This window comes from Columba livia, chromosome 3 (assembly GCF_036013475.1).
Source record: "Columba livia isolate bColLiv1 breed racing homer chromosome 3, bColLiv1.pat.W.v2, whole genome shotgun sequence".
Taxonomy (NCBI): Eukaryota; Metazoa; Chordata; class Aves; order Columbiformes; family Columbidae; genus Columba; species Columba livia.
The window spans coordinates 17,801,134-17,811,234 of NC_088604.1; the positions used below are offsets into that span (position 1 = coordinate 17,801,134).

Below are 10,101 nucleotides of genomic sequence, written 5' to 3' on the forward strand. Positions count from 1 at the left end.
TACATTTTCTGTTCCTACTGATCAGATTTGGTTTGTGTGCAATACAGAAAACAGACCGCTACTGAAAGAAAGAACAAAAGGCAAATCATTGTAAAATCTGAACTGCCAGAATTAGGCCGTCATGTTACAAAGTAGTAATTCTTTCTGACAGCCTCAGCTGTACCAATCATGACATTCGGCAAATTAGCCAGGGCAAGAACAAATAAAAGAAGAAACAGGTGTGAAACCAACTTCCTGCCTCCCAGGATAAATACATTGTACACTGAAGGGCAATGCACCTGCACTATTGTTTCTAGTTGGGGTGGGGGGGAAGCTTTTAAGTGCAAATACACTTGAGACTTGATAAAGACAAGAGACTTCTCTATAATTTGAGTGTAAGCGGGCATTTTCTTTCATGATCGTTTATAATAAGTTAACTCTTTGAGGAAACATTTAAAACTGTAGTTTGAATAAGTAATTGTTCTCCAAGGGAAGATGTAATGAGGCTCAGCAAAAAGCCTTTTCTGGGCTTGCTAGTGAAATGGGGGGGACCCTCACAATTTCCTTTCTGAATATGAACTTGATTCTTAAAGTCACCCTCCGGTCTCAGAGCATGCAGTACCTCAGTGAGCTGCTAGTGGGGTTAGGAGAAGTAGCCCACTGCCATTATCCTACTGAACCTTTGAAGGAATCCCTTCCCAACCAGGTGATGTATGCCATGCTGAACTGCCTGTATTTATTAGCAGAACCAGAAGAGATGTAGAATAGTATAAGACAAAAGAAGAGGAGCAAAGGTGCTGTAGTCTGCACACCTTAACAGGAAAATGTTGTTGTTCTGTACTTGAATTCTATTCCTGCCTTGGTGCCTGGGAGAGGTTGTTTCATGATTATTGCAACAGGCAGGCAAAAGAACGGGAAGAGGACTGACTGTGATTTAAATCCAAGAACAGGTCGTTTCTGCAAGGAGTTAGACTGCTTTCTTGGATATTTTCTCCGTTGGTACAGATATGCTTCTCACAGGTGTATTTTAATAAGTTCAGGTCTGCAAACGTGCAGATGCAGACCAATAGCATGACTGGAAGGCTAGTATCCCTGATATTCATGGTTATAGAAAGGAGCAAGGAGTAAGGGGATTCATCCTCTATTGGGAATTAGGGACTTTTTTGTCTCTAGTACACATAGTCTAGAACATCTGCATTTGCCTCTGCATTGCGGGAGATGGAGTGGATCAGGAGTGACACACTGAATAGATGTTTCTTAAGGGGCAGTTGCAGGACAGCTGTGAAATGGTTCCTGGTTTTCCTAGGACAGCTGCTGAGTGAACACATACCACTGCCTTGTGGTGCAAGGCTCTCTCTGGGAGAGAATGGCACCTGCACCAAGCACTGTTTTACACCAGCACCTGTGCCTGAGGAATTGCAATGGGCAAAAATTCCATAATTCTCATGAACCCCTGGGAAAAGGTCAGGAAACAGCGGTTTCAGAACTATGGGAGTCAGACAAAGTCCAAGAGAAGTAGGGGGGTTTCTTGTTTTGACCTGGAATTGCCCCCAGATTTGTTTGTGATGAATACAACAGGTTCTGCTTGGTTTTGTTTGGTGGCTGGTTCATGGTGACTTTTGGTGGAATTATTATTGTGAGAACTGACAAGGTTTGAGCAAGCCCTACTCCTCAGATACTCTGTACAAAGACTACCAAAATGAACCTACTTTATATAAGTTTCTCCTCATGCAGTGTAGGTTTGCAATTGAGCATTTCTGTGGAGGGTCTCAGGATGTCATATTAAAGTAAATAGTACCCCCTCCACCTTCCACTGTAGCCCTGTCATCCTTAACTACAGGGTTATCCCTGTGGCAAAATCCCCTGGGAAATGGGTGCCTGTGCACTCTTTATGTCACATGAACCTGTCATTAATCTGAAGCAATTTCGGGCCAGAGAAAGAAAGCTGTTTCCGTGTTCATGTAAAAAGAGCCTGTGATGCAGTAGGTGGAAGGACTAATATAAGGCATCACTAGTAACTGATGCTACATTTTGGTTATATTATAGAGAGATGGAGAGCTAAGGAATCCGGATCTACAGGACAGTACTGCCACTGCGGCAGTTTTCCCCAGCTGAGGAGCAGAATTGCAAATTAAGAGACTGTAACAGCTTTACTTAAGTATGATTCAAAATGAGTTGTGCACTTGCAGTGAAGATTAGTGCTTGACTGCACATGACTTCTTATTTATTTATGATTCTATTCTGTGGGAAATATGACAAAAAAAAAAAAAAAAAAGACTTACTGAAGTTCTGCAAGTGAGCACAAGCACTTGCATCGTTTTAACATCTGTCATGGAGCACAATTGATAATGGTGACTGCTATTACGGCATCTTCCTCCCCTCCGCACAAGGCCATCTGGGATTTGTGTTATGTAAGAGGATTAGCATTTTTGCTTTCCTCTGTTATTTAAAGTATTTCTCAGAACTAGTTTTTGAATAATAATAACAACAACAATAATAATTGGGCTTTTTTCTGTGGGGCTTTCTGAAAGGAAAAGTCAGGAATTCTAAAGCTACTGCTCTTAAGTCGAACACCTGGCCTCGCCATTTGGGTTTGAATGAGATTCACTTGAAACAGGATTTTTCAAGCTGTGGAGGATAGGGCTGATGGAAGGCTGATATCACTGGATGAAATGAAGTATAAAGCATAAATTATTGTGAGTGGATCAGTTCCAGCAAGGAAACAATTGTTATTTCCCTTTCCTCTTCTCAGACCTGATTATTCATCACATTGTTTTTGGGGAAAACATCAGCTTCAAATAATATCTCGTAAAATTATAGTGGTGACTGGTAAGATTGCCTGTTAAGAAAGCCTGATAGTTATCATTATTTGACCCTGGATTGGGCTGTTTATGTATTTACAAAAATTGAATTATTTGGGCTGAAATTTCTCTTACTGAGTGCCTCCTTAATATGGAGCAATTTGTAAAAGTTCAAAATATCTGACTATTTTTCAAATCTTGCCAAAAACAAACATAAATACTTTTACCATGAAAAAAAATGTAGTGCTTTAGGAATGTCAGTCAAATTCACATAAGGTGGGGTTAGGAGAATTGTCAGGCAGGATTAGAGAAAGAGGGATGGTGAGAAGAGAGGTGGGTTTAGATATGTGAAAATTTCTGTTTCTAGAAGAGCTTTTCAAATTTAGCCAGAAATGTGTATTTGAAAAATGTCAGTGTGATGGAACACTAATGTGGCTGTAGCTTTAAGGTTTTGGTCTTCATTTTTTCCTTAGAATAAACACACACACACAAAACAAACAAACAAACAAACAAACAAACAAACAAACAAACAAACAAAAATAATTCTAATAGTAGACTTTATTCGAAAAAGCACTGTAATATTTAACTTTTCTGACTGGAAAAATGCAGACAAGATGGAGTAAAAGTAGGAAGGGCGGTATACAAGTCCCACTCTGCACAGCAAGTTCATAGGCTCCCACTAGATAAGTCTTAGACTGCAGCTACAGAGCTTGAGAATTCCATAGTCAGTAGCTGTGCTCTGGTCTTTACACATCCCAACAAACCCAGGCGTAAGAAACCTCTGCAGAATCATTTACTATACACTAGTAAAGAGTACAGGACTGTTTTGTTTAAATGCTGCTCTCCTGCTGGTGTAGGAGCAGTCTGGTAAAAGCAATAAGGACATAGTAATGGCCTCTTGACTGGGTGTTGGAGAGAAGAGAAGAATGGTTGAGTGAAGATGGTAATTCAGGCCTGGGAGTTTGGTACTAGCATTAGCATCCTAGTGCTGGAGCTTGGATGGGAAACTCTCAGCAGTAGCACCTGACTGGAGCAGAAAACAGCAACTGAAATTGGCTGAGGTTGGCAGCTAATGCTGGAACAAGGTGCTTGGGCGGGGAGACAGAGGAGAGCCAGAAGTGACCAGCAGCTCTGTGTGCATCAGAATTTACTCCCTTCAAGCGTGCAGAAAGCCAGAGAATCTTGAGCCCCTACCATTTTTCTGCTGTCAGTAATTTTCATGAAAGTTCTAGCAGATTTGCTGCTATTAATGGTAAGTACATCAGACTGACTCTGCTGGGTCAGACCATCTAACCCAATATCCTGTCCCCTCCAGCAGCAAATTCCCAGAGAAGAGTACAAGAAGAGACCCACAAAATGAAAGTCAATGCATTATCAGATACTGCATTTTTTTCACATAGAAGAGGTCTCCCCAGTAGATACAAAATTTTCAAGTAGCTGCTGATTCACAGCAAAGTTGAAATAGTCTCACATGATGGCTTTGCTTTCTTTTCAGCTAACTTTGTTGAAGAGCATTAGGAAATCACACATAAAAGCAGGGGTGCCGATGCTGTGTGCTGAAGGTGAGAGACATTCCTGACTTGCTACTTCTCCCCAGGCTTGTCTCTGACCTATTGCTGCGCGATCATATGCTTGTTTTCCAGGAGGACCCTGCCGAAAAGCAGACCTGACACAGAGAAGAACTGATAAAATGTATGCTCCCTCCATCTGCCACAGCCACAGCTGTGGCCAAAGTTAGAAGCTGGGAACAGAAAAAGATGGTCCTTGGGTAAGTCAGTGGCAGATCAGGAAAAACTGAGTGGCGGGGCTCTGTCACCACCCCAAAGACCTGCAAGGTCCAGGAAGTCATCTCAAGTATCCCTTTAATGGTGGCCACTGTTGATTAGATTAATCTCACCTTACTTTAGAAGTCTAATCATCTAGATGTCTAGATGTAAGTTAATTATTACTGTCACCTGTTTTAACCAATGAACAGACACATCGTCAGTGGATCTCTGTCTCTAACCTACCTTAGGATTAACTTAATTTGGCAATGCGTATTTCTCTCTAGTGATTTTAACAGGAACTTGAGACTCAAGACAGATGTACACCATTTTACCCTGCATTTTTACTGCTTGAGACTATTACATGTGAAGATACTGAATTATCCTAGTTTGTTCCCTCAGAAAAAGATGGACAAAAGTATTGAAGTAGGGATGTTAAAAGAACAAGGATAAGGAAATAAGGAAGCAAGAAGGATAAACTGCATATCAAACAGCTGTACATTGAATGATTTCTGTCCATCCTACATGCTGAGAAGTTAACTTTTGCAACTGTAATCCTCTTTGGTTTATGACTATATGAATAAACCTGCATAAAGAGAGTATAAAACTATCTGGACAAAATTAGTCATTTTTTTTTTTTAATTCATTCCCGTGTTGCAAAAATAATCTACTAACAACATGTCTACATGCTGTCCAAGGTGAACTGCTTTTTTTATGATATAGTTATTTATACAGTCATCTCTCTTCTAACATGACTCTTATCATGTGTGGAAACTCTGAAGAACACCCCAGTGATCCAGCTTAATTCCTTACTTCATGGTAAGTCTCACAGTTAAGTGTGCTAAAAGTTAGGATACTTTTTTTTAGGAGTGTCCCGTCCCAACAGGTGAGGTGAGTTAACTGTGAACGCAACATGAGCCCTGACTCAACAGATGAGACCAGGTGTGAGTTAACTCTGGGTTAATTCTGCCTGGTTATGCAAAGTAAATGACAGACAATCACTCCAGGGGTCCAATTCAATTATGAGTTTTACTAAAAGTACATGTTGGAATACTAGTTACCGCAAATAGTGGCTTGGCAAAAGTATAACAGCAAAAAGTCCTTCTACAAGCAATGTATTGGCAACCATTAGTAGCTATAATATGAAATTTAACAAGAGTCCAACAGCAGAGCTTAAGATGATGTTACTCTTATATGTTCAAAAGGAAAAGAAAGAAAGAGAGTGGTAGAGAGGGAAGGAAAACTAAGGTGTAAGAGAGAGAGAAAGATATAAAGAAATAGGGATATAGAAGAAAAAAGAGAGAAGGAATGAGCAGAGAGAAAGGAAGAAAGAAAGGGTGAGGAATCCAGCCACTCTTATGGCTCTGCAGCGTGGATGACAAGACTTGTATGATGATGTATGGCCTCCAGTGTCCCACAGCAAGGATGCTGGGGTTTGTAGTTCAGGAGCGCAGCGTCCTCCGGTGTCTGGTCCAGTTCCCATGGCGAGGCTGGTGGGTGGAGGGTCCTCAGGGTGGTGGGTTCCCTACCAGTGCTGTTTTAGATGAGCTTTTTTATAGTTTTCAGAGTAGAGGAAAGTCTGGGGGGAGGGCATGATTGTGAAAAATCGACAAGTCTCGACAAGTCTTGGGTCATGTTGAAGGGTCTCAGCTTTTCCCCTTTGTGCCATACCAGGCATACCAAAAGTCCAAGGGGAAGGGGTGATTGTGAAAGATCGACAAGTCTCAACAAGTCTCAGGCCATGTTTGAAGGGTCTCAGCTTTTCCTCTTTGTGTGCCAAGCTGGGCGTATCAGAAGATGGGGCGATGTGCCCTCCAGCACACTCCAGCACATCCCCCACATCTGGTATCAGCCAGCCCGCTTGGGCTGTGGCTCATTAGCTTGTCGTTGATATGTAAATCGCAGTTCACCCTATACTGAATGTGTCATCTCCTGTGGCTGGATGAACTGGCTTTGATACAATGTTTCAGCCATGATCCTTATCAATACATGCGAGGGTGAATTATCGTGGACTCCACACAATCCAATATGAATTCAAGCAAAGCCAATTTATTACAGAAACAAGCCTCCTTACATATGCAGTTATTTCCTGGTCACGCATCCACGCTCCAAGCATGCATTAATTGATTGGATATCTATATTCACGAGCTGTCCACGTGCCTGAGTCTCACTGCTGATAGATCTGTTCATTTACATTGTGTTTTCAGCTTTTCAAGGTGGCCTTGAAATTCCTTTGGGCCTGACTAGTTCAATAACAAATCTCCATCTAATAGAAACCCATTCACACATCAAGAAAATCCCTCAAATCTCCCACAAATACACAACAAGGAGTTAGTTTTCATAAATGATAAAATAGAAAATGTAAATTTGAAACAAGGTAGAAGAAAGGAGACAGTAAATTCAGCTATTACAGGACTCGGTACATACCATGTATAGGCTCAAATTTCTGCTTTGAATATGCTAGAGAATAAATCTGAATCTAGAGCTGCTGAGTGTGGCTTTGCTGAGTGTAAATGTGTGCCACCCCTCATGTAGGTTTCTTCCACATGAAACCCAAATCTCAGTTTCCTTCAGATGCAACTTGAAAACAGTTATTAAAAAAAGAATTTACAGTAAGAAGAAAATCTTGATTGCCAGCTAGATGTGAAAGTTATTCTTTATGAAGTTGAGTTTCTGATTATCACCGTGCAGGTACCAGTTAAACTTCTGATAGAATCACAGGAACATTTAGGTTGGAAAGAGTTTTAAGATCATCAAGTCCAACCATCACCTAGTACTGCCAATTCCACCACTAAACCATGACCCTAAACACCACATCTACACATCTTTAAACACCTCCAGGGATGGTGACTCAACCACTTCTCTGGGCAGCCTGTTCCACAGCCTGACAACCCCTTCAGTGAAGAAATTTTTCCTAATGTCCAATTTAAACCTCCCTTGGAGCAACTTGAGGCCGTTTCCTTTTATCCAATCACTTGTTACTTGGGAGACCAACAGCTACAACCTCCTTTCAGGTAGTTGTAGGGAGTGAGAAGGTCTCCCCTCAGTCTCTTTCAGGCTAAACAGCCTCAGATCCCTCAGCTGCTCCTCAGAAGACTTGTGTTCTAGATTTTTCATCAGCTTCATTCTTGTGAATTTTTTGTCCTGTCTTCATGCCAACCAGCCATTTTTTCTTCACCCAGTCACCCAGGCCCCAGGTTATATTTTGCCAGTGCAGCAATCAACATTTTAAATAGAATCTGTAATAGAATCTGATTGAGGTGAATAGGAAAAAAATAAATAGAGAAATTGATTTTAACAGCACAGCAGATAGCAAAGGAATGTTATCTTTACTGCATTGTTTAGCCAGATATGCAGTTCAGTAATACCTTCCTCTTCCCACCCGCACTTTCTTGGAACCAAGTCACAACTCCTATTGGGCCTCAGATTTAAATTCTGTGAACTGCAGAATTACCTGATTTTTCTGCACAGTGTGTTTTCAATATGAAACGGAGTATACTTTTGCTCTATGAAACTTCCAAATTCTGTCTCCATGCTGGGGGAGTCATTTTGCATAGTGTTCCTGGTTGAAAGCCTAAGAACAACCCTATTCCTAGCTGAGAACTAGGTTCCAAGGAAGGTAATCCTTTTATGCATGTATGTTCCCACTTTCTCATTCAGACATAGTGAGTATTGTTCAGAATCTTTGCACTGCCCTTTGCCTTGACTTTCTATGCAAATCCATGTGCCAGATGTTGTCAGAGAGTTTTTTTCCAGCTGTGCATTTTTCCTGATATACTTGTAAACCATTATAACAATGTGGTCATAATGTGGAGAAGTGGAATATGGTCAGTACAGCTGCAGAAGCCCATCATAGGATTATTCAGTATGGATTTGAGAGAAGATATCATTGTCCCTCCCCATTCCCAATTGGCCTTTTTCCTTACAATCACACCACAAAGAGTAAGATCAGCAAAAAGATATGAGGGAGGTTTAACAAGGGAGTTTTTTGAGAATATATTCTAGTCTATAAATATGTGAAACTTTATGTTTTCTGTTGTAAATGTGCTGCAGGGCTGGAGCCCAACTGCTTTTTCTGAGGTCTGGACATAAATGCCAATATTTTTCTTAACCTTTTGCAAGAAACTATTGTACAAATGCATTGTCCAAATAAGCCACAGGAGATATTAGTGTGCAATCTAGTGAATTTTAGCATATAACTAGCATGCTAATATTGTATTTAACATGCACACTCATAAGTTTTTTGAAGCTAAGCCTTGTTTTATAGGAAAAAAAAGGAAAATAATATAGTATTATGGGTTAAGGATTTCTTTTAAAACAGAAAGATACCCTTGGAAACATAGACAGATGTAAAACAACATGTGGGGCTGAAAATTTGTCAACAATTTTTTTTCCCTAAAGATCGCACACAGGTTATTTACTGTCCCCTCTACAGCTGGTCAGGTTTGTGATTTTCAGCCTGTGAAAACCATTACAGCAGGATTTTATTTTTTGTAAGACCTAGGTCTCATCTAAAATCTATGTGATATGTTTGTGTGAGGAGTGGGAAGCACAGGAATGAAAAAAAATTATTTAAAAATACATATTTATTTGTCAGTTTGTGAATATATCACAATAACCTAGAAAACTGTAACTGAGTTATGGTCAAAAAGATCTATTCTATTGATACAATAAACTAATATTCTTTTGTTTCTGATTTCACTAATATGAAATATTCTCTTTTTATTCTGACATCTTTCTTTTTCCAATTTTGACATGCTAACATTTACTGCTGAGAGAAGATGTTTAAGCATTTTTTAATGAAAAAGGGGTGATGAGGCAACACCTTGTGATCAGACAAGCAATGAAATAGCTTGCAAGCCTGTATCTGAAATTCAGGTTGCAAGACATACTAATCTTCTAGTATCTAAACCCCAGTTTTAGTGGAAAATAACAATGAACACATTCATTTATTTCGGTGTTATAAAGCTCGATGTTGTATTATGTTTGGCATTCTTCATTAAGCAGGCTGTAAAATTTCACCTATATGTCCCTCTAGAAAATCAATTTACTAAAACATATCTTCCATGTCCACAACTTTCAAGACATTGACATATGGTTGGTTCTTTATTTGGTATTTTATTCATATGATCATTTGTTCTCCCCCTGAAGATTTTTATGTAAATTCAAGCAGGAAATTCTCAGTCATTAACTTCCAGGCAATGGTTCTTGTTAAGCCTTCTCTAGATAAATAAAATTGGATTTTTAAATTTAAGAATACCAGCAATGTGTTTCTACATAGCATTTAGTTCATCTCTCATTCCTTCTGAAAAATGAAATAGACTGAAACCTTCAATTAATTCTCTGCAGAATTAAAAGGATAGTGTTTGTACTTCGCTAAAACCTCCTACTCTTACCTTATAGTCCTGTAGATAATATGAAGCCCAGAAATTGATGCGGTATTGGTCTATTAGTTTTGTTTTATTTTCCAAAGTAAAATGAATCCTCTAATTTATTCATGACATCACTGTCATGTCCTGTGATTTCACTGGCTCTTGGCATATTGGTTGCCAATATAC

At 39.7% G+C, this 10,101-nt stretch overlaps 1 long non-coding RNA gene across 1 annotated transcript in view; it reads left to right on the top strand.

Annotated features, from left to right (window-relative positions):
* LOC110362143 (uncharacterized) overlaps positions 1 to 10,101 on the top strand; it is a 295,772-nt gene that overhangs the window by 276,334 nt on the left and 9,337 nt on the right. Inside the window, exons 10-11 of the long non-coding RNA XR_010471122.1 lie at positions 4,276 to 4,342; positions 4,424 to 4,548. This is a non-coding gene — a long non-coding RNA (uncharacterized LOC110362143). The remainder of the gene's footprint in view (positions 1 to 4,275; positions 4,343 to 4,423; positions 4,549 to 10,101) is intronic.